The sequence below is a fragment of the Rutidosis leptorrhynchoides genome, chromosome 11 (assembly GCF_046630445.1).
Source record: "Rutidosis leptorrhynchoides isolate AG116_Rl617_1_P2 chromosome 11, CSIRO_AGI_Rlap_v1, whole genome shotgun sequence".
NCBI classification, from domain to species: Eukaryota; Viridiplantae; Streptophyta; class Magnoliopsida; order Asterales; family Asteraceae; genus Rutidosis; species Rutidosis leptorrhynchoides.
The window spans coordinates 205,835,750-205,860,052 of NC_092343.1; positions in this window are offsets into that span (position 1 = coordinate 205,835,750).

Consider the following 24,303-nt stretch of genomic DNA (forward strand, 5'->3'; position numbering starts at 1 on the left):
TAGTTTAACCGATCGATCTTTTATTAGATTTTTGTTAGGAGGTTCGATGCGCCACATGTCTTTACTAGACATGGCTCAGGCTTTACGTATATATACGCCTGAGGAGTTAGCATCTGCTGATTGTAGAGGGTTGATACTAAACGGTAGAAAGATAGATGAAAATTTTGATACACACGGTGTGTGGAGTCAAATGACAAGCCATCACCGTTTCAAAGGGGGAAATTACTCTTATTTGGATATAGATAGAGCTGAATTAAGAGTGATTCATAGGTTTTTAGCTAATTCGATTACACAAAGAGGTAAGAACAAGGAAAAGGTAAATGAACATGATTTGTTTTACCATATGTGTATTTGAGACCCACAAAGCGCTGTAAGTATACCTTATTGTGTGGGTTATTATTTATCAGCTATGGTTAGGGGGATGAGACCGCATAGCATAATAGGAGGTGGTATTTTTATTACTTTGATTGCTGAATATCTCGGTGTGGATATAAGTCCGGGGGAATTATTAGTCGAAGAACCAGAACCCCGCAATACTATAGGTTTAAATGTATACCATGGTGCGAAAGTTTTGAAAAGGCGAAATAACGCCGCAGTACAATACCATGGTAGACATCCACAGGTTGAGAGAAACCAACAGCAAGGTAATGTAGGAGGGGGAAATGAAATGCAAGAAATGCAAAGGTTTATAGCTTCACAGGAGTACGAAAATGCTAGACAGAGAGCATTTGAAGATTGGCAAGTTCATCAGAACCAAATCATAGCTCATTGCCAACATATAGGTAGAAACTATATTCCTACACCGAAACCCATATTCCCTCCCTGGTCTATAGAGATGCAACCACCGTATCCTACGTATAATCCTGCCGAAGCATTTTATAGCACCTATGGTTATGCTTGGAACCCCTATTGGTACCAGTATCATCCCTAGTCTACTTAGTTTTATTTATTTTGTAATTTGTAATGTTGATACGTTTAATACTTATGTTAATATTGTAATAGTTTTTATAATTTTCTAACTTTTATTCTTAGATTTTAATAATTTTTGAATGTGGGGTAATATACCAAACTTCAAAAATATTTGTATATGTTTGCAGTTTATCTTATGTAAACAACAGGGTAAAATAACGCATTTTCAAAGACTGGCATTAAGTTCAGCAAAAGCAACTAATTTTGACGACAAGATGCAAAATATATGTGAAATAACAACAAGACGGAATGAACAAATGATGTGCACCATTTATCATTCAGCAAACAAACGCCAATATGTTTGGAAACTTTGGTAAAATTTAATCAATTTCACACAAATCACCCTCAATAATTTAAATTGTTACTGATTTCTTGCAAATGAGGGCATTGCAAAATCTTAAGTGTGGGAAGGGGTTAAATTCTTTCGGATTTTAAAATTTTTTACTTTATACACTTGGTTACCATTAAAAATACTAGTAAAGCAGTAGTTGTATTAGAATCTAGTGCTCTCTGATAATAAAGAATAGCCCTAGTCTTATATACTGACTACCCAATTCTAGTAAAATTTTAAAAAATTAAATGAACTCAAAATCATGTTTATACATATTTATGAACGATAAAACTAGGTTTTAACACCGAAATTATTGTAACCTCGGAAAGGACATAAATTGAGAAACAAACCAAAATGTTAAAATTCATTTAAAATGGAACAGAGGACGATAAAAAGGAAAATAAAAGCCAAGTGTGGGAAAATTTACCAAGTTATCTTAAACATATGTCACATATTTTTGTACAAATAACTGAAAATACTTTTGCTTTGGACTAAACTAAACTGTTTTACCCAATGAAAGAAAAGAAAAGATGGATCTACACGATGAATCAATTCCATCATTAAAAGGAAGTAAAGTCTTCCAAAAAAGAAACGCGCTTCTTGATTTAGGTCAAGAAGTTGTCGTCCAGACCAGCTGTAGGTTGACGAAAAATCTAGAAAAGTCATCACTAAAATCAGCAGGAAATCCACGGACCTCAGCATTAAACAGGGTCGCCAAGTGGTCAGATTTATCCTAACCATGAGAAGGATTTATCTCGTAAAATGGGGGGGCACCATGCAAATTAGCTTGATAAGACTAATGAATCAGATCCCCAGAAAGGATAATCTCCTTAAAGATTAAAAATCAGCTTTTAAAGCCTGATATTACTCAATCCTAAAGATTGACCTTAAAGATTGAGAATTACAAACTCACGGAATTCAATGATATCTAAACTCGAGCTTGAACGAGAAAATATTTTGATCAAAATTACAAACCGATTTGTTTTCTGAAAACCCTATTTTCAATGCGTTCATTACCATTGAACGTAAAATCCAAGGAATTCACCTGGAATTCATTAGGTCACCTGAACCAAATCGGGTGTCAACCGTAAGAACGGTGGTTGCATAGTGGTCAAAGACAGGACCTTGTGCCAGACCGAAAAATCATAAGGGTGAGCTTTACTATTGCTCCTACCAAGGATAGTAATTGCGTCCGACATGTTATAGACCATAATTAAAAGCATGTCAGGGGACATTGCCTTAACAATTGCTTGTTCAACGCTTTCCTTTACAACCGGACGGTAGTTTACCGAAAGGTAATATACGGGACAAGTAAACTGGACGTGTTGCTTTCCAAATACAAGGTTAGCAAGTGGGTGACACAAAACCGCAAGTTTTGAGCTAAAATTTTCAAATCTGAAACCCACCAAACCCACAAAAATATTTTGCAAACACCGGTAAAGGGTTATTCTGGAAAACTTATCTAGGGTAAAAACTAGATTTAATTTTCAAAAGATCAAATGTTTTCATAAAGATCCAATTTCCTTAATGGATCTAAATTTTTATAGTCATGTGGGACTGTAAACCATATCGTTACTACCATTGTTTATACCGCCATATAGAAATCACTGATGTACAAAGTGTGAAGAATAAAGAAGTAATTCTAGTATTTCAAGACGATATTGCTTGAGGACAAACAACGCTCAAGTGTGGGAATATTTGATAATGCTAAAAACGAACATATATTTCATAGCATTATTCCTCAAGAAAGACAAGCTTTTAGTTGCAATTGTTCTATTTACAAGTGATATTCGTTTAAATAATAAAAGGTGAAGACAAAAGACAGATTCGACGAATTGAAGACGCAAACGACCAAAAAGCTCAAAAGTACAAAAGACAATCAAAGAGGTTCCAATTATTGATAAGAAACGTCTCGAAATTACAAGAGTACAAGATTCAAAACACAAAGTACAAAATATAAAATTGTACGCAAGGACGTTCAAAAATCCGGAACCGGGACCAGAGTCAACTCTCAACGCTCGACGCAACGGACTAAAAATTACAAGTTAACTATGTATATAAATATAATATAATATATAATTAATTATATTAATTATATATATATATATATATATATATATATATATATATATATATATATATATATATATATATATATATATATATATATATATATATTATATTTATAAATAAATCGTCGGCAAGAAAGACTCCAAAGAATGTGAGCTGTATTCTCAAACTCCGCGACTCGCGGAGTTTGAAGGCCAAAAGGGCCGCGAGTCGCAGAGCCCCAAACTTTGAAACTCCCTATAAAGCCAACCGAATTCTGAGCATTTTTCATCATCTTTTTTTCCTTCTTCTCTCAATATATACGTAATATATATTTATAATTTATATTTTAATTTTAATTTTAATTTTAAATCCTAATAATAAGGGTATGTTAGCGAATATTGTAAAGGTGTAAGTCGAAATTCTGTCCGGGTAACGCTACGCTATTTTTAATCATTGTAAGTTATGTTCAACCTTTTTATATTAATGTCTCGTAGCTAAGTTATTATTATGCTTATTTAATCCGAAGTAATCATGATGTTGGGCTAATTACTAAAATTGGGTAATTGAGCTTTGTACCATAATTGGGGTTTGGATAAAAGAACGACACTTGTGGAAATTAGACTATGGGCTATTAATGGGTATTATATTAACTAAACAATACCTTGTTAATTTAATATACAAACTTATAATTCGACGTATTTATATATAACCACATACGCTTGACTGGGTACGGTGGGCGGGATATCTATAAATACCAATAATTATTCATTTTACCTGATACGGAACTGGATTAATAGTTAATAGACTTGTTGAAACAGGGGTGAATTACATTCAAGGGTAATTGGTGTAATTGTTAACAAAGTAGTAAAACCTTGGTTTACACGCAGTCGATAACCTGGTGTATTCATTAAACAAAGTATTAAAGCCTTGTTACAATTCGAATCCCCAATTAGTTGGAATATTTAACTTCGGGAATAAGAATAATTTGACGAAGGCTTTCGCTCTTTATATTTATGACTGATGGACTATTATGGACAAATCTGTATGGACATATTAAATAATCCAGGACAAAGGACAATTAACCCATGGGCATAAAACTAAAATCAACACGTCAAACATCATGATTACGGGAGTTTAAATAAGCATAATTCTTTTATTTCATATTTAATTTCCTTTATTTTATATTTAATTGCACTTCTAATTATAGCACTTTTATTTATTGTTATTTTATTTAATTGCACTTTTAATTATCGTACTTTTTAATTACCGCAAGTTTATTTTATCGCACTTTTATTATTCGCAATTTCATTATCGTCATTTACTTTACGCTTTAATTTAAGTCTTGTATTTATTTTTAATATTTTACATTTGGTTTTAACTGCGACTAAAGTTTTAAAATCGACAAACCGGTCATTAAACGGTAAAAACCCCCCTTTATAATAATAATATTACTTATATATATATTTGTATTTTTATAAAAGTAAACTAATATAGCGTTAAGCTTTGTTTAAAAAGATTCCCTGTGAAACGAACCGGACTTACTAAAAACTACACTACTGTACGATTAGGTACACTGCCTATAAGTGTTGTAGCAAGGTTTAAGTATATCCATTCTATAAATAAATAAATATCTTGTGTAAAATTGTATCGTATTTAATAGTATTTCCTGTAAAAATATAAACTATTTCGTATACACCTCGCGAAACATCAGCGGTCTCAAGTATTGCACCTTGCTTGAGGGATTCTTGGTTAATTAAGGAACTGTTTGCTTAAACACATAAAGGATTGGACCGTTAGGATAACCAAACGTGTTCATGGAAGTGAAGTTGACTTGTCCATGGTGTTCTTTATGGTTGAACTCTTTTTAAAAGGGCATAACTATCTTTTAAACCCAATCATTAACGAAAGAATTGAAACTCATCACGTCTCTCGGATATGGTAAACCCTGCATTCTATTATGCTTAAGAAAGTTTAGACCTTTGTGGAATGTTAATACGTCACCCAACCGAGTCGCTCAATTGGATGAGCCGTCTGAACATGTATGCCTGTAGATAGACTGCACGAGCATCAGGGGTAAGAGACGTCGTTGTCTCTTCAGAATCTTCAAGCCTATCGCATTACCCAGTGACATGTCTTACGACAAGGACGTTTAGGACCAGTGTAATGAATACAAGGTCTCTACCTATTCATGAGCCAGTATTCCATAATTCCGGTAGAGTAACTGATGAAATCATAGTGTGCACTTGTTTTAACCTTATCTGAATTATGAATTTTATTGCATTTACTTTATCTGTCTTATAAACTAGAAAAACCCAAAATTAGGTAATTATAACTATCTTAAGCTTTAAATATAGGTTCGATTCTACTGATATCTTAAAAATACAACCCTAGGTCATACTCCCCTTACTCATAATAAGGAGTAGTACAATTTAGGCCCCGCAAAATATAAATTAAAAATAGTACCCCCTATTGGTGGCTGATTCTGACGTGTTGTGATCTGACGACACCGCACAAATAAACCGTCCATTTTGGCCATATCAACAAAACAACATCATATACACTAAGATGTTATGTGTAGCCAGCATAGGTTTATTTACGTATAGACAGCATTTGTTGTTGTGTCAAGTGTCCCACTATGCTGCCTGGTCTACCAACACAAGGTAGACAGTATTCTTTAATCAGCACATGATGAGTGCCTGGCAAATCATAAAGATCAAGTGAACTAGTAGAAGAACCAGTGTAGCTGATAGCAGCATACAATACTTAGACAATTATGCTTCGCTACAAGCATAACTGTTTTCTGTGTGGTCTACATCAATTGTACTATTCAACAGAAGTCGAAGAAAAAGTTGAACAGAAAGGGACACGGGTCGGTGGTTGACAAGTGACCTTACAAGACCACGTAGGAATGCAGAAGTTTAACGCATGTGCAGACATGGGTTATTACATTGTTAACGCCTTGGGAACCCAACATTCTATTTGTTTATCCAGATTGTATTGCCAAAGCGAATTGGGGTGTTCCCGCAAATAGCTACCAAAGAGGAAAGAAAGAGAGCACGCTATCTGATGATGTTGTCTACAAAAGTACAGACATCCTATGTACCAATGGATAATAGATCTATTACATGGTTAATAGGGCTACTATAAATTTATTGATACTGTTGAGTTCCCAAAATAGTTAAGGATTTAATTATGACAAAACTGTAATTTATTTGCACTAAAATGTTATGTGCAGCCAGCACAAGTTTGTTTATGTATAGACATCAAATATTGTTGTGTCAAGTGTTCAGTATGCTACCTAGTCTACCATCACAAGGTAGAGTGTATTCTTCGAATCAGCACAGGATGAGTACCCAGCAATTCAAGAATATCAAGTGACTCAGCATAAGAAGAACCAGTAAACCTGGTAAGCAGTACACAACACAAGACAGCCATGCTCCATTACAAGCATGGTGGTTTCCTGAGTGGTCTACATCAATTGTACTATTCAACAGAAGTCAAAGACAAAGTTGAAGAGGAAAGGACACGCGTCGCTGACAAGTGACCTTAAAAGACCACGTGGGAATGCAGAAGTTTAACGCATGTGCAGATATGTGCTATAATTTGTCAATGCCTAGGGAACACAACACTCTATCTGTTTAAACAAATAGTGGTGCCAAATCAAATTGAGGTGTTTCTGCAAATAGCTACCAAAGAGGAAAGAGGAGAACACACTCTCTGATGCAATTATCCCCACAAGTACAGACATCCAATGTACCAGTGGACAATAGAACAATTACACGGTTAATAGGACTACTATAAATTGTTGTATCCACTATTGTAACAACTAGTGGTGTGAGTTTTGTTATTTAGAGTCCAAAATGTGTAATAGCTTTAAGTTTATCCTCATAGCTATACTTTGGTAAATCTGTATCAACCAACTATCATTCCGCCAAGGATAGTTGTAATTATTTGTGATTTAATCAATAAAGAATAACAGTTGAAAAATTACCTTTGACTCTATTTAAATTACATGCTTGAATACTAAACTGTGTTTAATTGGTTAGTTAATTAAAAGAAATTGTATTCACATCCCCCCCCTCTACAATACTCCTGTTGTTAATCAAGGGACCTACAACTGGTATCAGAGCTTCAGTCTTGATAATTTAATATCTTGGATCTGAATTCTCATATGGCTGCATATTCAAATACAGCTTATCTTGAAAATGGCTCATCCAATAGACCACCCAAGTTTGATGAAGAGGAGTATGAAACTTGGAAGGCAAGGTTCATGCTTCATCTTGAGTCTATTGATCCACTCATGCCTGTTATTGCAACAGATGGTCCATATGTCCCAACTGAAACCATTACAAGTGTTCCAGCTCCTGCAGATGCTCCTGCTGTCCCAGGCAAAGAGATTGTTCTCCCTGCATCTGAATGGGATGCTGAGGACAAACGTCGTGTTGGACTTGACCCTAATATCAGAACTCTGTTAGCTATAACTTTACCTAATCACATGTTCAAACTGATTAAGGGAAAACTGAATGCTAAGATTATGTTAGACTATCTAGATGTTACTTATGAAGGCATGGATGAGGTTAGGCAGACCAAGATTATTGCTTTGAAAAGAGAGTATGAAATGTTCTTTGCCAATAAGAATGAGACCCTTAAGCAAACCTTCATTAGGATTAACTCCTTAGTTGCTGACCTGCTTACTTTAAAAATCACATATAATGATTTTGAACAAGTAAACTAATTCATTGACTCATTGTCTGCCAAATGGAAACCAGTGACTGACCCTCTAAGAACCACCCAGACTTTAAAGAACTTTAACATGTCTTCCCTCTGTGGTACACTTTGGAACCATGAGAAGGCAGAAGCTAAACTTGAACTAAACTTGAAAGAAAATTTTAAGTATGCCCCCACCACTTAAAAATCTTCTAAAATAGATGATACTGCTCTTATGTCTGCTGCTAAAAAGAAAGCTCAAAAGGCTTTACTGGTTCAAAAGTTGACAACAGAAGAAGAGTCAGCTGAAGATGATGTGGATAGTGGGACTGGTTCTGAAGAAAGCAGTGATGATGAAGATGATGTGGAAGGTTTTGCTGAAGGTATAGCTTTGCTGGCTAGGCAGTTCAAAAGGTTTAATCGTAATAGAACCAGCAAGTCATATAAAGGGAGTAAGAAACCAAGTGCTAGGTAAAGTAGCAAATCAGTCAAGGGTCCTAAATCTAAGTGTTACAATTGTGGGAAGGTTGGACATTTTGTTGCTGAATGCATCTCCAGGAAACCTTCAACATCACATGCTAACTCCTTCTCAAAAGCTGATAAGTACAAGAATAAGTACAAAGCTATGAAGGCTCAGATGAAGGAAAGTGCAAAGGCTGATAAGAAGGGAAAGAATCCAGAAAAGGTTCTAGTTGCTGAGCATCATGATGTAGATGAAACCAGCTCTTCTTCATCTTCTGACAGTGATACTGATGATGATGATGCTGGTTATGCTTCTGGTAAAAAGCTGTGTTTGATGGCCAAGGAGGTCGAGGAGTCTGATGAGGATGATAATGGTAGTAAGTTTATGGCTGATATGAGGGAAGCTGATTGGAAAAAGGATTCACCTCAATGGAAATCTGAAATGATGTATAAGGGCATTCAAAACAAGCAAATCTGGTATCTCGATAGTGGTTGTTCGAGACATATGACTGGATGTAAGTCCCTGCTAATGGACTATCAAGAAAAGGATGGTTCAGTTGTATCATATGGAGATAATTCGTTGGGTTACACAAAGGGTTTTGGTACTTTAACAAATGGGAATGTTACATTTTCAAATGTAGCATATGTCGTTGGGCTTAAACATAATCTACTCAGCATAAGCCAACTGACAAGCAAAAGTAAGATAGTCCAGTTCAGAAGGAAGATTGGCACTATTTTTGATAAGACAGGGAAGCCACTGCTGACAGCAAAAAGACATGAGAACATGTATCAAATTGACATGAACACAGCAGTCACAACAACTGATGCTTGTTTTTATTCAAAGGCAGCAGACAACCTTAAGTGGTTATGGTACAAGAGACTCTCACATCTCAACTTCAAAGATATTCATAAGTTATCTAGTAAAAGTTTGGTTTTTGGGCTACCCACAATGTCTTATGTGAAGGACAGATTGTGTCCTGGTTGTGAAAAAGGGAAGCATCACCATGCCTCATTCAAGTCAAAGAAGATTTCATCTGTTGAGAAACCATTTCACTTATTTCATATGGATCTCTTTGGTCCTGTTAATATAGCCAGCTATAGTGGGAAGAAGTATACACTGGTGATTGTTGATGAATATTCCAGATACACTTGGGTATTCTTTTTGAAGCAAAAGAGTGAAGCTGCTGATGAAATCATCAATTTTATCAAAAGAATGGAACTACTGAATGGGCTACTGGTGAAACAGCTTAGAAGTGATCATGGTACAGAATTCAGAAATGCTACTTTGGAAGAATTTTGTGCTAACAAAGGTATTTCATAGAACTTTTCTGTTGTGAGAACACCTCAACAGAATGGTGTTGCAGAAAGAAGAAACAGAACTCTCATTGAAGTAGCAAGATCTATGTTGGCTGAGTCTGGGCTGAAAAATTCATATTGGGCAGAAGCTGTGAACACTGCATGTTTTACCTAGAATAGATCTTTAATAGTGAAAAGACATCAGAAAAATGCTTATGAAGTTCTCAAAGGCAGAAGACCCTAAATTTCATTTCTTCATGTATTTGGCACTCCCGGTTTCATTCTAAACAATAGGGATCAGTTAGGCAAGTTTGATGCTAAGGCTGATGAAGGTATATTTTTAGGATATTCCAACATGTCAAAGGCATTAAGGGTTTTCAATAAAAGAAGGGGCTGTTTTGAAGAATCCATTAATGTTACATTTCATGAAGCTGCCCCTACTTCATCTTCTGGTCAAGAAGATGAGGAGTTACTATTTGAAGAGCCAACTCAGCAAGCTCTTAATGATGAAGAAGAACCAGCAGCAAATCCCTCATCAATGCATGTTGCTGGGTTCTCTGATGATGAGATGGAACACTCTGTTCCATCTGTGACTAAACCAGGTAGACCTACTGGCTCTACAGAAGTGTTACAACTTGAGCATAGGTCTACTGGCTCTGAAGGATCTCAAGCTGGTACTGGTTACACTCATAATGAACAGATGTCTCTCATTGCTGCTCATTCCTCTGAGCCAGCTGATGATCAAGATGCTGTGTGTTTCACAACAAGCTCACCTGTTCATAACACAAGATGGACAAAGGAGTATCCAATTGAACAAGTTATTGGTAATCTGTCAAGTGGTGTTAAAACAATAAGACATGCAACCAGTAAGAAGAGATCAAAGATCCTACATGTCCTGAAGAAGCAATCAAAGATCCTAGCTGGGCAGGAGCTATGCAAGAAGAGATCTCCCAGTTTGATAGGAATAAGGTTTGGACTTTGGTACCTCAACCTGATGATGAAACTAAAAAGATCATTGGTACCAAGTGGGTTTTCAAGAACAAGATGGATGAAGATGGGATTGTAATCAGAAACAAAGCTAGATTGGTAGCTCAGGGCTTCAAACAGGAAGAAGGATTGGATTATGGAGAGACATAAGCACCAGTGGCTGGGATGGAAGCTATTAGATTGTTCTTGGCATATGCTGCTAAGATGAACTTTAGGGTATTTTAGATGGATGTTAAGTTTACGTTTCTAAATGGGAAGCTGCAAGAAGAAGTCTATGTCAAACAGCCTCCTGGTTTTGTAAGCAGTAAATATCCAGACCATGTCTACAAGTTAGACAAAGCTCTATATGGCCTAAAACAGGCACCAAGAGAATGGTATGAGACACTTCATGTGTATCTCACTGGTATAGGTTTTAAAGTTGGAATAATTGATAACACTTTATTCTCAAAAGAGATAGATGGTGATCTCTTGCTACTACAGATATATGTGGATGATATTATTTATGGATCTAAAAATGAGAAACATTGTCAAGATTTTTCAAAACTTATGTCAAAGACATATGAAATGAGCTTACAAAGAGATTTGCAATACTTTTTAGGATTGCAAATTAAACAACTTGATGATGGAATTTTTATAAGTCAAGATAAATATATTAAAGATATGTTAAAGAAATTTGGTCTGACCTGTTTAAAAGATATAGGGACCCCAATGGTAGCATCTATTAAAATAGATGCTGATCCCAATGGTGAACCAGTCAATATCACTGAATATAGAGGTATGATTGGATCCCTACTTTATCTTACAGCTAGCAGACCAGATATTATGTTTGCCACATGTCTCTGTGCCAGATATCAAGCTGATCCTAAAGAGTCACACTTGCTAGCAATAAAAAGGATATTTAGGTATCTGAAAGGTACTGCTAAACGTGGTCTTTGGTATCCCAAAGACCAGGATTTTGAGCTAATTGGGTATTCAGATGCTGACTTTTCAGGTGTAAAATAGACAGGAAAAGTACTACTGGTGGTTGCCAGTTACTGGGTGGTAGGCTAGTCAGCTGGACGAGCAAAAAGAAAAATACTGTGTCCATATCTACTGTTGAGGCAGAATATGTTTCTGCTGGTAGTTGTACTGCTCAAGTACTATGGATGCAAAGTCAGCTGAAGGACTATGGTGTTCATGTTAAAAAAACTCCAATCTACTGTGACAACACAAGTTCTATTGCTATTACCAACAATTCTGTGATGCATTCTAGAATAAATCACATTGACGTTCGATATCATTTCATAAGAGGTCATGTTCAGAAAGGAGATGTGGAGCTACATTTTATTTCAACAGACCAGTAGTTAGCAGTTCTCTTTACAAAGCTCTTAGATGAGAAACATTTTAACTATCTCATCTCTGAGATGGGTATGCTTGAACTTTAAAATAAAAGGCAACTTTGTTAGTGTGCTGGCTCCACAACATGTAGGGCAAACCAGTAAGTCACATATTCTTTCACTTACTGCCTACATGTCAAACAGTCAGCACATCAAGGTCTTTTATATCATGGTTATTCAATGTTCAAAACGATATAATAAATAGCTCACAATACTTAAATGATACCTTAAATATGAAACTCATTTACTTCCAATGATTTAAAATTAAATTCATTACATATTAAATGTCACAAGAACTTTTGTATTTAATACAAAATTTATTTTATAGTTTTGAATTGAAAACTGCTGCATTTAATGCTTAATGGGAGGTATGAGTGTTCAAGCCGATTATACACCATGTCAACAGTCCGTGTCTCCTCGAAAACGTGCCAGTCTGTCACATCTACCCACGCGCCTGCAGATGACAGTTTCCATTTTCTCTCTCCTGCACTTTTTCCACCAATCTGAAAGGTTAAATAAGGCGATCCTTTTCACATAATAACCTTCGGTTATTAACTTTTTGATTTACCTTTCCAAAACACACTCTTCTATCTAAATTCACAAATCCTCAAATCTTTCATACATCCATCTTCAACGATTTCATCAATGGCAGAACAACAACATCAAACATCACCTGTTGAGAATCAGCCAGAGGAACAACAACAGCAACAATCACTGGTGGAACCACAACAACCGGAACAACATCCACGACCGGTCATAGAGGAACAAGTTGTACAGGGTCCCCTGTTCAACCTGCACCCCAACCTTGTTAGGGCTGCAAATGTTCCAGAACACACAACCATTAGCCTATCAAGAGGCAATGCTGCTCATGCCCTATCCATTCCCAAATCCAAAGCCAACATGGGCTACGAAATGTTAATAGATTATATACGGCAATCACCTTTGGCTAGAGCTATTACAGGTGTACCTTCACGTTTATATCCAGCCTGCCTGGCTAGATTCTGGTATACTGCCACCATGGCCACCACTCTACAGAACGTTCCATGTATTCGTGGCATGGTGACTGAAACCCTAACCTGCTCCATCACTGCTGATGCCATCCGACGTGCTATTCAATTACCTGGTGGTCTATTTGTTAATTCACCGACCAGTGATGAGTTTAGAAGGGAGGTATTGGAAATTATTGGGTTCACTCAACCAGTAGCTCATACGTCATTGAGGAAGCATATGCCACCTCTATGGTATTATTTCTTTGGGTTGCTGACTCAGTGTATCAGCCAGAAGTCTGGAAGTTTTAATCAGTGCTCAGATTTTGAGCTGAAGATTGGTCACGGGATGCTGTTCATCCGTAATTTTGATTATGCCGGTGAAATCTATTTGAGGCTAAGGGAAATGGTGCTTGCACCCAAACGAACACATCTAATCCCCTCTCCAAGGTTCTTGAGCCTTGTTTTTGAAAATGAGCTGGGTAAAGCTTACCAGCAGATTGCTGATGAATCATTCGACCTGCCTCCAAAACAAGGGGGAATGCCAAAAGATGCTCCCGCTGCTCCATATACTGGTTTAACACCAGGCATGCTCGAGTATCTTGCTGCTCGGGGTGGAGTAAACCAAACGACTGCCTCTGGTGTTTCACCAGCTGAGGGGAGGGACCTCAACGAAAGCCAGCTGTAAAAAGGAAGAAGCCATCTACCTCAACTAGTACAGCCACCGTCTCACATACTGGTAAAGTAGTATTTGTATTAGAATCCAGTGCTCTCTGATAATAAAGAACAGCTCTAGTCTTATATACTGACTACCCACTTCTAGTATTGGAATCCGTTGCTTAACTATTTCTTGGTAACAGGCAAATCTAAACAAGCTAAAGTTGGCTCCAAGCACACCACAGGAGGGATTGCCCCAGTCTCAACTGCTGCTTCTGAAAAGAAAGCTGCTATAGAACCTGGTGCGTCTCTAGACCAAACAGCAGAAATCTCTAACTTAATTAAAAATCTTTTAACTTCTGACTTGAAAAATGAAAATGGAGTTAAAGGTATAACCTTGGCTCCCAAGCTGACTGGTTTTAAAACTAGTGTTAAGAAAAGTAGCAATCCATACTCTTCTAACCAGGAACTTCCACATTTTTCTAAATTGAACATCATGCAATATCCTCTGCTGACAGTACAACCAGCAGAGAACATAAATGACCCCCAAAGCAGTCTTGAGCTGGTTCCTCATCGTGTTGAATCAGCTCCGGCCACTGCACAACCTAAATATTACTTGGATCATGTTAAGAGTCTCACTCCGACATCATTACCAGCCAGAACTCTTACACAATCTAGGTCAACATGTGTTGCCAATGAGTCAGCAGAGTCACAGCTGTACTTACAGACACCTAACTCTGTCTCAATTGAAGGGCTGACTAAATCACCAGTCTGTCCCCAGAGACCAACCACATATGCAATTGTTGAATCAAATTTATTTGGTTCTACAGTTGTTAACATAAAATGTTCTTTTGTTTCAGTTCTTAGCACGGTAGATGAACAGGCAGAGGGGGAGCAATAAAAGGATGTAATTTTTTCTACTGATGAGCTCTTCGTTTCTGCTACTGGTGTTGGTGCTACTGATTTGTCTACTGGTGGTACCGATACTCGTACTGTTGTCTTTACTGCTGCTGGCTCTACTGGAGACAATGTGGCTGCTGGTTTCACTGCTCTTACTGATAATGAGGAGCTAGCTACTGCTAATATTTCTGCTACTCCTCCTACTGTCTCTGGTATTGCTACTTCAACCACTGATTCTAAAGTGGTTGAGGAGATGATAATGGAACCTCTTCCTGTACTCGAAAAGGTCATTGATAATATTGTTAAGGAGGTTCTTGATGCTGATGCTGCTGCCACTACCACTGTTACTCCTCCAACTGCTACTACTACTGAAGTGGTTACTGGTAGTGGCTCACATGATGATGATGATTCTTCCTGGCCTTCATTTCTTCAGGATGTTGGCTATGTTCCAAAAGAGCCACAGATGGATACTGCAGCTTCTGCTACTGTTATTCCATCTTCTGAGCAGTCATCCGTTACTACTACTGGTTCTACGGAACCCATTTTGGATGCTGGTACCTCTGCTACTGCCACTACTGATTCTTCTCAGGCTACTGCTTCTGCTGAGAAGAAACCATATGTGTGCCAGCTACCAGACCCTGATGAAGTTGTACCTAACTTTATCTATAGGGGAACATTTATCTCTCCCAGAGTTGCCTTGCTGGTGGATCAGCCGACTATTGATCCTCAAACTGCCTTAGTGTCAGCCAGCAAATTACCTAGAGAAGAGCTGACTAAACTACTGTCTCAGCTTGATCGACTAGCAAGAGAAGAGGTATATGAGATGTTGGCCATGTTACAACAAGTTAATGAGCAGCCATACTACCATTACTTTGGTATGGCTCCAGCTGCTTCTCCATGGCCTGGTACTTGGAGGCCTCTCAAGTTCATTATCGATCCTACTACTGGTAAGTGATGTAGAATGTCCCTGATTCGCCAGTACCTTCTGATTCTTCAGCTTCTTCCTTATCATCTTCTTCATCTGATGGTGATGCTGATAAAGGTGCTGGTAAGGGTGAGCCAGTCACTCATGATAATGTGACTAGCTCTAAAGACAAACCAGTAGATCTAACTGATGATGCTGATAATGATGCTGACAAGGATAAGGATACCAGTGGTTCTAAACCTTCGGGTGAAGGTAAAAATGATGGTGATCATGGTGATGAGTCAGATTCTGACCTTCCACCTCCACCACCCCACGGAGGTAGTCCTATTGTCGCTGCTAGTGATTGCCCCTCAACCAGCAGTTTTAATGCTAATGAGGTGGCTGCCATCTCCACTCTGGCTGTCTATCAAACAGTAGCCCGGATCACACTAGATCTACAATGCACCATCCGCACTACTCTTGTTAATAGAATGACTGAAGCCATACGCAGAGCTGGGGAGGTTACAACTTCATCTATTGAAGCCCAGCTCAGACAAGTATGTGCTTTTGCAGATCTTGCGGTGGAAGCCATTGTCAAACAACATGAAGAGGAGGAGGATCTCAAAAGGCGAATCACCTCTCACAATGAGTATGCTGATCATATTGCCCGTCTTCAAGCTAATTTAGATGCTGCTAATTGCAGAATTCTTTTTCTTAATGAAGAAAATAGGGTATTGGAAGAGAGATTGGATTCGAAGGAACAGCAAATGGCTACTATGATTCCTACCTCAGCTTTTGAATAAATGGTGGAGGTAATGCAATGAATGGCTGCTCTTCAAGATGATGTTAGGGCTGATGTCTAACAAATGGCCATGGGTGTTGCTAGGAATGAAGTTCGATCTTCAAACCTCTGCCTCAGACAATATGGCGTAGATCCTGGTGCCCATCTATCTCCTGCTAATGGTGACTGGAATAGATTTGCTTATTCTATTCTTGAGTCTGATAGTGACCTTGATGCACAAGTCTCCCCAGCTCCTGCTTATGCCCCTGCTGATGACAAAAAGAGGGAGAAGAAGTCTAAAAAGCAATCTAAAAAGAGAAAACAATCTGAGGGGGAGCACGAGCATGAAAAGGCTCCAAAACATCAAAGGAGGGATGGTGATGGTGGTGATGGTGCTGGTCAAGGTTCTGGCACTAAGCCCAGCAACGCTCATACTGAAGCAGGTGTCCAGGCAGTTGGTGAATCTCAGTTCAGTGTGTCTGTCACATCTGTGGATGATATTGGTTCTGGTAGTAAGCCCAGTGATGTTTCTGATTTGGCTGTTGCTGAATCTTTTGCTGTCTCTCAGACCATTGAAAGTAAAATGAAAAAAAAAATGGAGAGGCATCAGAAGAGACAGTAGGAACTAGATGCTGCTTTCAATGCTAAATTTGAGGCGAATGCTGCTCTGAAACAACATAAAATTAAGCATGTACGATCCCTCGATCCTGACAAGAGTGAAATTCATGATGAACTACTCAGTATTGAAGAACACAAAAGGGCTGCTTTGAAAAGAAATGCTAAGTTCATGATCAAATATGATAGAAAGAAAGCAAAGTTGTATGCTGAACGAGCAGACAGAATTAAGAAGATGACACCTGAACAGATGAGAGATTACTTAGCTTCTACTGAGTCAGGAGGAGTGAGAGCTGATGTATTCATGAAATGGCTAGATGCAATGTTAGAAACCAGCCATTCCTCTCGACCAGCATCTTTTGCTCAGCCAGCTACACAACAACAACCAGCAGAAATTATAAACCTTGATGACAATGATATTCAGGGGGAGCACTTAGCAATTGTTCCCTATCTGCCTCCACAAGAACCAGTATCAACATAAGAACCATCAGCTGAACCCATGCCAATCGACAAACAAAGGGTGAAATCTGCTCCTAGAGACAACCAGCCCCTAAGGAAAGGACCCCTATTTGAGGCAGCTGATGAAGATACTGTAGCAGTTGTGCCAGCTGATACTGATCAGTTAGCTGGTACTGAAGACACAACAAAGAGTGATGTGATAGAAGACCCAGCCAGTAGTGTGCTGCTGGGTGAAACAAGTGTTGAAGACCCAGCCAAGGGGGCTGAGCTGGGTGTTAAACAAGATACTGATACTGTTGACCTGCTGATTTTACAGTCTGGGGTAGAGGAGATCATTTGTTTGTTCAATCACCTATCTCTCCCCGGACTCTTGCTTATTTTGACAGAACACAGGATGAACGGATTAATTAGTTCTCAGTAAGTTCTTCTGGAATAGCAGAATCAATCATGTATCCTCCGTTTTCTCTAAAACGTCATGATGAACACACAACTTGGGAAGATGACTCAGTTGTCCAAGGTGAGCCAGATCTAAGAAGGATGAATCTAGATGAAATAGAGGCTTACATGCTGGAGATCACTGTACCTGAAGTTCTTGAGCAAAGACAAGCATCTATTTTTGAAAGGATACGCCAAGTTAGATTGCTACATCATCCTCTTGATCAGCCATTCTACATCACTGCCTTAACTTATGGCATTGAAATTGGCGTGTATCTAAATAACAGTGGTCAAAGGCTACATACTGATGAAAAGAAAGCTCAATTTCATGAGGCTCAGCAACTAGGTATGGATCTAAGGCAATATCGCGATGCTCTTAGAACTGTTGAGGGTAGGAAAATGATTGAAACATCAAAATCCCTTAACATTACTGCCGAAGACTATCTTTTGGGTCTAGAAGTTGAAAGGCCAAGAAGGGAGGATGCTGATGCCGAATTTGCTGAGAGGCTAAGGCTTTAGGAGGAAGAAGCTAAGTTGGCTGCTGATAGAAAGCAAGAGGCTGAGTCCCTCAAGCTAGCCAAAGCTATTGATAAGGAATAAGATAAAGCTCTTGATAAACTGGAAGCTGCTGAGAAAGCACCTGCTACTGCTCTTATAGAAAATGAATGAACAATAGAGCCATCTGATCACTATTATAGGAGCAAGTATGGTGATGTACTAACCAGGAGATCAAATCCCAGCAAGATCATCAAAGTGCACAGAGGTACAAAAAGAGCTTTCAGTATCAGCAGGGAAGATAACATTCAAGAGAGGGTAGACTACACCGAATTGAGAACCTTCGGATTCAGTGAATGGATGGAGATATTGGAATACTTCATTGGTAAGGCTAAAAGTGGTATTAAAGATACATTGAAGCCTGAACTCCAAGAGCTCTTCAACAAAGCAACAAAATATGGGAATGCACCAGTAGTAAACGTAGAAGAAGTACTTTCTCAAAAGCCTAAAGGAAAGAAATCTACTGGTGAAGGCCCACACAGAAGAGATCCCATCATTCTACCTCCTCATGTTCCAGTTTATGACCCTGCTGAGCTGCCTTACTTGTTTCCTGAAGCCTGGGCTGCCTGGAAAGTCAAAAAAGAAGAGCTATCTGGTGATGAACTAGAAAAGGATAAAGATAGAGACAGATAGCCTTCTAGTGCTCAAATTGTATCTTCTGTTACTTCATTTTTCATTATGATGTTTTGTAATTACTGTATATACTATGTTGTAATGAAAATTTAATGAGTTTATCTTCAAAATCATATCAAGTTATAAGATATAGATAACTCAGCAAAAGATCCCAAAAACAAACTAAAAAGGGACAAATTTACTGTCTATCTTTCATTAGGTTCCTCAGTGCTGACTTTAATATTTTCTCTAAATGTCATAAGTTTTGTCATCATCAAATAGGGGGAGATTGTTAAGTCTCCAAAATAGTTAAGGATTTAATTATGACAAAACTGTAATTTATTTGCACTAAAATGTTATGTGCAGCTAGCACAAGTTTGTTTATGTATAAACAACAAATATTGATGTGTCAAGTGTTCAGTATGCTGCCTAGTCTACCAGCACAAGGTAGAGTGTATTCTTCGAATCAGCACAGAATGAGTACCCATCAATTCAAGAATATCAAGTGACTCAGCATAAGAAGAACCAGTAAACCTAGTAAGCAACATACAACACAAGACAGCCATGCTCCATTACAAGAATGGTGGTTTCCTGAGTGGTATACATCAATTGTACTATTCAACAGAAGTCAAAGACAAAGTTAAACAGGAAAGGACACTCGTCGACGGCTGACAAGTGACCTTACAAGACCACGTGGGAATGCAGAAGTTTAACGCATGTGCAGACATGTGCTATACTTTGTCAATGCCTAGGGAACACAACACTCTATTTGTTTAAATGAATAGTGGTGCCAAACCAAATTGGGGTGTTCCTGCAAATAGCTACCAAAGAGGAAAGAGGAGAGCACGCTCTCTGATGCAGTTGTCCCCACAAGTACAGACATTCTATATACCAGTGGACAATAGAACCATTACACGGTTAATAGGACTACTATAAATTATTATATCCACTATTGTAACAACTAGTGGTGTGGGTTTTGTTATTTAGAGTCCAAAATATACTTAGGTAAATCTGTATCAACCAACTATCATTCCGCCAAGGATAGTTGTAATTCTTTGTGATTTAATCAATAAAGAATAACAGTTGAAAAATTACCTTTGACTCTCTTTAAATTACATGCTTGAATACTAAACTGTGTTTAATTGATTAGTTCATTAAAAGAAATTGTATTCACCCCCCACTACAATACTCCTGTTGTTAATCAAGGAACCAACAGAGACCACTATTCTAATATTTAGTGGTGTGAGTTTATTAAATAGAGTCCAAACTTGCAAAAGCTTAAGATATCCTATTTAGCTTAACTTAGGTGTAATATGTATCAACCAACTATTTATTCTGCCATTAAGTATTTGTAATTCTTTGATATTCATATCAATAAAAGAATAACGTTGAAAATTACCCATGACTCTTATTTAATTATCTATTTAAATACACTTAACTGTTTGATCACTTGCTTAAACAAAAAGAATTGTATTCACCCCCTCTACAAAACTCCTGTTGTTATTTAAGGGATCAACAACTGGTATCAGAGCTTCAGTCTTGATAATCTCATATCTTGGATCTGAATTCTCTCATGGATGCATATAGCAACATAGCTTATCTCGAAAATGGTTCTTCCAATAGACCACGTAAGTTTTATGAAGATGAATATGAGTCCTGGAGAGATAGTTTTATGTTTTACCTTGAGTCTATTGATCCACTCATGCCTGGTATTGCCAACAATGGCCCATTTATCCCTACTGAAATACTTGATTGTGTGTCTGCTACAACAGATACTCCTGCCATTGAAGGTAGATAGGTTGTTCTTCCCCCATCTAGATGGGTAGATGAGGACACGCGTCGTGTTGGACATGACCCTAAAATTAAAACCATGATAGCTATAACATTACCTAATCCTGTGTTCAAATTAATCAAGAGGAAACCAACTGCTAAGGCTATTTTAGACTATCTTGATGTCACTTATGATAGAAAAGATAAGGTTAGACAAAACAAGATAATTGCCCTAAAAAGGGAATATGAGCTCTTCTTTACTTACGAGAGTGAGACTTTGAAACTGACCCTCATTAGATTTAATTACTTGGTTGCTGACCTGGATAGCTTGAAAGTCAAGTATACTAACTTTGAACAGGTCAACAAATTCATTGACTCATTACCTGCTTAGTGGAAACCTGTCACTGACCCTTTAAGAACAATCCAAACTTTAAAGAATTTTGACATGTCATCTCTGTATGGTACACTTTAGAACCATGAGAAGGCAGAAGCAAAACTTGAATTAAATTTAAAATAAAATTTTATGTCTACCCCCACCACCTCAAAATTTTCAAAATCAGATGATTCTGCTGAAACGACCCGTCCATATTACTATAAACGCAGTACGTTCTCGTTGGTCCCATAGCGAGGTATTTGACCTCTATATGATACGTTTTAGAAAATATTGCATTCATTTCATAAAAAGCACATCATTATTATACATAATGCATGTTTTAAACAAGTGGGCGATTATTTAAGAAATAATCCCCAAAATACATTGGTTTCCAAATACGACACACGTGACGTAACAGTCGAATATAATGCATGACAAAGGTTTTATTGAATGCAAAACTTTATTTAAATAAAAGTATGAGACTCCATGCACAGCTTGCTTAGATAATGCAACAGCGGAAGACTTTCCTAAGGACCTGAGAATAAACATGCATAAACAGTCAACACAAAGGTTGGTGAGATATATAGGTTTGTCATCGATATAAATATAGACCACAAGATTTCATAGTTATAAATATATGTACACTCGCAAGTGTATAAAAGTATTCTATAAGTTGTTGAGCGCTTCGGTAACCATACTTAACCATTAATGTGGCATATTCCGTTTATTATGAAATCTCCCTACACTGTACCAAGTGTAGTAAAAACGAAGTACTATACAACCGTTTACGATACTAGAGCGACTAGCCCGGTTGGGGTTGTCAAACCCGATAGATCTATCAATAGGATTTGCGTATACATGTTCTTACAACATGTAAATATTAGTTACCAAGCTAGTAGGGAAGATATGCAAAGTGGTACAACTCAACGTATAATATATTTTAAGTACTTGTGTCTATGGCGTAAAACATAAAATGCATGTATTCTCATCCCAAAATATTTGTAGAGTTTAAAAATGGGACTATATACTCACAGTAGTAAAAGTATATAAATAATAAGTTTTCAACTTATTAAAAATATGACCGTCGTCCTTGGATTCACGAACCTATAACAATAATAACGATTCAGATAATAATACGACATATGAATAAATTAAAGCAAGTTCATAGAATACTTATATAATAATTTTTAATATTTTATGTTAGTAGTCCATTGTTAGTTGTCCAAAATAGTCCGAAAAGTCCAACAGTCCAATAATCGGTATATATATATATATATATATATATATATATATATATATATATATATATATATATATATATATATATATAATCTTAGAATTACCCCACGACGTATTGTATACGTATTGTCTTTGCATCAACCCAGAGACATATTGTATACGTATTATCTTAGAATTAACTAAGATGTATTGTGTACGTATTGTGTTAGGATTTATCAAAATGTATTGTATACTTATTGTGTTAGGACATTCCAAGAATATTATTATACATATATACAATCACAGAATTAACCAAGATTATAATATTTTATTATACTACTGATAACATGTCCAAATATATATAGGATATAGGAAAAGTTAACAAGGATATGGTTAATATAGTTTTTATAATATAAATTTCGTTCATACAACGTTAATTTTAGCAGATTTTGTTTTGCTAGCAAAATATTCATTACAACTCCGTTTAAAGTGAATCAAATTGCTATGGATTCATTAAGAAGTAAATTTTAAAAAAGCAATTCGAAAAGTTCATCCCAAGTAGTAATTTTTAGAGCTTTACCCTCTTTTTTTGTAGGTGGACAGCTTTGGAAAAAATCCCGACATCTACCCAATATATGATTTTTGATAAAATACTTCCACTTTGTCTAAAATCATTAAAAAAATACTGGAAGTCTTATTTACATATGTTAACATATTTCCAAAGTCTTAGCCTCTAACTCAAAGTCTAAGATAGGTTTTTAATTCCCAACCCAAAACAGCCTGCTTTTTACCGAATGGAGATTAAAGGATATATGTTAAGTTTCAAGGTGTTCTTCATATGTACAAGTTCTTATATTAACTTAATATAACATTATAATACATATAAATAAGTGTTATTAGAGTTAAGTTAGAAAGATTAGATTAGTTTTTCAAACAAGCTTGGTGTTCACCAAAACAAGTTCTAGTTTTTACAAGTTTTGTAATTATAATAAGATAGCAACTATACAAGGAATTGAACAAGGATTTTGAGAAGTATTTTACCTTGATTATGAAGAGGAAAGTTGCTGAGATTAAAGTATGATATGCGAGCATTCATGTGTGTGTTTATAGTTTAAGAAAATGTGGAGTAAAAATGAGTTAAAATGGTCCTTATTTATAAGCTTATAATTTTGGCTTTTAGTGAAAATATCTAAGATAAGTTAAATTGTATTAAGTCATGCATGACATATAAAATTGATTAGGTCATGGATGACATATTACACAAATAATTGCAGATTTCTATTGGTATATACCAATAGTAAATACTTTTAGAAGCTGTGTATAATACGGGTAAAAATACCGTATGAATGCGAGTAGAATTCTTTGAGGAAATTGAACGAAAATACGAGTATAGCTATTCTTTATATGTATTGGTATATTATAAAGTGTATTCAATACTTGTAAGGATGTATTTACACTCGTAATACATTATATGTAAATACATTTTAACATAAGTTAATTACGTCGTTTAAATAGTAATATATATATTGTTTGAAAACTCTTTAAATTAGTAGTATGAAAATATATATATATATATATATATATATATATATATATATATATATATATATATATATGTATATATATATAATACTTTGTTAATATACTTAATGAGATATTTAATTATCATATTTTCAAGTTAAATATATATAAATCCATATATATACACAATAATTAAACAATTAAACAATCAAATCAAGTTATGACATTCGTGAATCGTCGGAATAAAAGGGTGACCAAAAGCTTGTGTAAAACTCTTTTCGGAGGTTCAAGATTTATTAAAATTCATTGCTTATCAAGTCAAAATTATATAAAGATT